A 5,266-nucleotide genomic window follows, 5' to 3' on the forward strand; every position below is an offset into this window, starting at 1 on the left:
CTTTTGGGAAGCCACCTGTTGTCTACTGGTACAGGTTGTGGAAGATGTGGGAGAAGAGATTAGACATCAAGACCTTGCTTGGCACACAGCCCAAGCTCCCTGCTGAAACTTCAATGTGTTGTAGTTGATTAGAAAACTGTTAAAAAGGGGCATCTGGAAGGTTCAGTCAGGTAAGCATCTGACTCTTGATTTCGGCTCAGGTTGATGAGGGAGCATAAGGCAAGCTAAGAGCAAAGCACAAGCCAACCCTCCCCTCACCACCCTCTGCCAGGTGGGATATGTGTGATATTCCTTGGACACTCCTGGCTACCCAAGGACAAAGGAAAGGACAGAAAACAAATAGTTAAACTGATGAGTTTCCATCAGTTTACAAATATCTTAGTAAATTACAAGAAAAAGTCAATCTTATCAATAGCCTATCTCCAGGAACTCCCTATTATCTTAATAATGCTTTGCTAGAGGGAAAAACAACCTTAGCTTGACAATACCTAGGCCTCCAGTAAACTGTAAATCCTCTTTAGCATAGGAAAATCTCTTTAAGAAACTTTCTCTTGACTTTACCTCTCCCAACTCCACAGTGTATAAGCAGTCACTCTGCACAACCCCAGTGCAGCTCTTCCTGCCCATGGGTCCTGTCCCTATGCCTTAATAAAATCACCTTTTTGCACCAAAGATGTCTTAAAGAATTCTTTCTTGGCTGTCGGCTCCAAACCCCCACAAACATCCCAAAATCCCATCGATCAAGGTCATGATCTCATGGTTCATGATATAGTTCGTGAGATCGAGCCCCGCACCAAGCGCTGTTAGTTATCCCAGAGTCTGCTGGGAATTCTCTTTCCCTCTCTGCCCCTCCCCACCAAAAATAAATAAATAAACTTAAAAAAAAAAAAAAAGGTGTTAAAAAGAAAATTACAGGCCCAAAATGGTGTCACTTAGGCTGAGTCTCCAAACCCGGGCTTACTACCTAAACTTCTAGTAGTGTCAACCTCTCCCAGAAATAAAAGTCTTAACTAATCAGTTGGGTATTTTCTGATAACACCAATAAGGTAATTTGTCACATGGACTCTTTCCATTCCCCAAAGGAATAATGAGGTAATCTACCTAGTAAGGCTCCTGCCCTTTCTCCCTAATGGACTGTGACCTTACCTGCAACAATCCTTTCTCCTGCTAATAACATTCTTGTCCCACCCTCCTTCCTATAAAAACCTTCTATTTTGTATGGCTCCTTGGACTCCCCTCTACTTGCTAGATGTGATGCTTTCCCATTCATGAATCACTAAATAAGGCTAATTAGATCTTCAAATTTACTCAGTTGAATTTCTGTTCTTTAACAAAGGGGAAACCATGGTTTGCAGTGAGGAGATAAACCAAATGCAAAGGTGTCCTGGCTTTTTTTAAAGGAGAAAACACCACTCAAGAGTGTCCCTATGCCTGCTCAGAGTGGCTGCAGGTATGATAGAAAAAGATAGGATGAAATAGGCAGAGACAGAAAGGCTAGGCTCTGAGGTCCCTGGGTGGGGAAAAACACATATTTTGGAACAAGGCTGGGAATGTCTGACAACAGCAACCCCCCCTCAGGGGTAAGGTTCCTCTTAAGAATGTAACAGACACCACCTACTCCCCTTTAGGCATCCTTCAGGAATTTGACAAAAGACCTAACTAAAAATAAGTAGTAGGCCATAAAACATATGACCCACAAGGAATTATATGGCCATGGACCACCCCTCATATGACTGGGAGAAAAAATAGGATAAAATAGGCAGAGAAGGAAAGGATAGGACCTGAGGTCCCTGGGTAGGGAAAAACACATACATTGGACATACGTGTCTGACCACAGCAAACCCCCGCAGGCTTAAGTTTCCTCTTAAGAATGTAACGAATCCCACCTACTCCCCCACAGGTTTCCCTCAGGAATTTGACAAAAAGACCAGAGTATGGCCTTAGGCCACCCCTCACACAATGGAATTGAGCCAATCAGAAGTGGATCACCCAGAACCTAGAGCTATTAGGCCAATAAGGGTGGGACCTGAGAGGGAACAGGGGCGAGGGGAGGGCTAACCAAAACCTTATAAAACCCTTATAATACCCCTTATAAAACCCCTTATAATACCCTTGCCTATTATAGCATGGGCATTCACTTTTGAATGTCCCCTCTCCGGAAAGAAAGCTTTCCTACTATTCTTCCTTTCTAATCTTATACTCTAATAAACTCTTGCCTGTTGCTCATTTGTGTCCATCTCTTCATTCTTCAAAGCAGTGAGACAACGGATCCCAGGTATTATGGCGAAAGATCCTGCAACACAGGGACGCAACAATAGTTGACGAGACAGAAGGAGCCTCCCTCGATGGCTTGGATGGAACCAAATCCCCCCTCCCTCATATACTTTTAGAAGTGGAAGGTAATTGAGTGGTAACCTGCCTTGGGGCCACCACGAGGAAAGAGGTGTAGGAGCAAGAAGTGACTTGGCAACCTCTGCCACAGGTCTGACAGAGAAAATGCCTGAGTTCTCTAAGGTAGGGCCAAGGGGCTAAGTCAGCATTTGTAGATCACTGGGCCCAGTCCAACCAGGAGTACAGGCCAATAGTCTAAATTCTGCACATTCCAACAGCAAATGTCCCCAGGGTCTCCACAGACATTGATTGATATCTAGGATACTAATTTGAGGAAGGTCTTTAAGACCAACAAACGTTTCAGAGCCTACAGAAAGATCCACTTTGGGACATAAGGACTTCTTCTTCTCACTAAGAGGGTACACGGCTTTTCCCATTGAACTCAGACACCCTGAAAAGTAAGAAGGGGAGGAAGGAGGAAATGGCTTTGATGTAGAGTTACAGATTAGATTATTGAATATTTACCCAGCAAGAGACAGTTTAAACAGCACACACTAAGATAACTTTACTTGGCAAGTTTAACTCTTGTGGCATCCCATTTTACTGCTTCCCTTCTCCCTCCAACCAAGTGGGGTGGAGACTAGTGAAAATGTTTAGATCAATTATGAATGAAAGGGACCTACTATTATGGGTCAGAGAGGCTATTATTATACCTATTTTACAGATGAGAGAACGAGGTTCAGGGATAGTAAGAGGGGATGCGTTATCAAATCCACACTGATTGATTCCAGAGACTCTTCTCTTGAGGAGTTCTCTATCTTCTCCCTGTAAGTCAAATAGGATACTTAATGAAAGGTAAAAGTTTCAGTAATCAATTGATTAACTGAGGTATGTATACCACCCTAAACTTTTATATCTAGGAAAACCAAAACATCATTCATTCATATACCAAATATGTTTTGAGGGCTTACTATGTGTCAATCCCTGTGCTTAATGCTAGATATATACTGTCAAGAAACTGTGTTTGACAAAATGAAGGTGGTCATCCACTAGGAAGTCATGATCTTTTGCCCAGTTCTTGAGCCTGAGTCAGTTATCAGATCTGGTCCTGGTTGACTGAAGAGGTGGCCAGGTCACCAGGAGGAGGAACCCTGAAACCCCACCACAGGAGTATTCTATAGTGATTCTCCCAGTCCTTCCTCAAGGGGACATACGGCCATCCACCATGGTGGCTGTGTACTGGAGAAAGAGGAATTCCAAAAGGTATTCGAGGGCTATCAAACGCAGGGGTGGAGTTGACACTGATATTTGGAGATCTGAAGCATTATCATAGGATGGTTTCCTGTTTTGTTTTGTTTGTTTTTTTAGGCTTTAATTTAACAACAGGTACAGCACACATTTAACATATATAACTAACAAATATTTCTTCTTAGAATCTAGATTTCTTTGATGTTATATAATGTGTCATATGTCAAAACAGGGTTTTAATTGGGTTTAGATTTCCTGGAGGAGACCAACGTGGTGCCTAAGAGAAGGTAACACTTCATATAAGGGAATAGCTGACTCAATAACAAGGGTGGTTTTGGTGGTAGATTTGTATAAAATTTCAAGATAACTAATTCTTTAAAAAAGAGAAATAAATACATGGAAGAACATTCCAGGGTTCTGCATGGGAATACTAAATGCCTTAAAAATGTCAACGCCAGCATTGGAACTGCAGAACACCAAAAAAGACAGAAAAAAAAAAATTAAAAGCAGCCAGACAGAAAAAACAGATTACCCACCCTTAACTACTGATTTCTAAACAGTAACAGAGGAAACTAGATGAGTGTGGAAGGATACCTCCAAAGTTTTTACAGAAAACTCTTTTGAGATAAATTGAGAATTTTCAGATAAACTGAGAATCTTTATCACCACTAGACTTTCTCACTAAAGCAATGTCGAAAGAATGTATTTCAGAAAGAACAATGAGTACAGAAGAAAGATCTGAGATTGAAAAAAGAATGGAGAAGATTAAAACTATAAAACATGTACAGCATTTAACTCAAAACAAAAGAAGTCTATATAACTGGAGAAAAGTCTCATGTGCACGAATTGAAAGATTCACTAGTATCAAGGTGTAATTCTCTCTAAATTGACCTAATGATTTAATGTAATCTCAACCCAAATCCCAAAGACCCTTTTTATGTAGAAATCAAGTTTCCATAAAACTTAAAATTTTATGGAAAATCAAAAGATCCAAATGGTCAACACATTTTTTTAAAAGAAAACAAAATTAGAAGACTCAAATTATCTAATTTCAAGATTTCACATAAAGCTAGAGTATGGTATCTGTGTCAGGAAAGACATGAATTTGATGGAATGGAAGACAGAATCCAAAAATAGGCCCACAGGCTTTGCACAGTGGCAGTATGGTAGCCAATGAGGTTTATCCGAGGCACGATTATTGCTAATTGAAAACAAAAATAGACCCACAAATAAAAGTCAGCTGATTTTTGAAAAGGTGTCAATTCAGTGGACAAAGCAAAGTCTTTTCTGCAAAATGTGCTATAATGATATACCAAAAAAAAAAAAAAAAGAAAGAAAAGAAAGAAAAGAAAAAGAAAAAAACTACTGTGCTTCACACCATATACAAAAATTAACTTAGAATTGAGCATAGACTTAAATATAAGAGCTAAACCTAAAAAAATCTCTAGAAGTGTCGAAGAAAAATATTTATGTTCTTGGAAGTGACCAGTGGTTCTTAACCAGGGGTGATTTTGGCCCCAGGGGACACCTGGCAGTGTCTGGATACATTTTTGGTAAATACAACTTTGGATGGGGAATTGCTACTAGGATCTAATGAGTAGAAACCAGGAATGTTGGCAAACACTGTACAATACACAAGGGATCCCTCACATACAATAGAATTATCCATCACCAAATGCTAATAGTG

The 5,266-nt window shown here is 40.2% G+C and overlaps 1 pseudogene; it reads left to right on the plus strand.

Moving 5' to 3' along the window:
- Positions 1-4,723: 4,723 nt before the first annotated feature.
- LOC128775111 (U4 spliceosomal RNA) lies at positions 4,724-4,845 on the plus strand (annotated as a pseudogene).
- Positions 4,846-5,266: the final 421 nt, after the last annotated feature.

Source organism: Panthera pardus, unplaced genomic scaffold (assembly GCF_024362965.1).
Source record: "Panthera pardus isolate Hobbes unplaced genomic scaffold, ASM2436296v1 HiC_scaffold_6, whole genome shotgun sequence".
Lineage (NCBI taxonomy): Eukaryota > Metazoa > Chordata > Mammalia > Carnivora > Felidae > Panthera > Panthera pardus.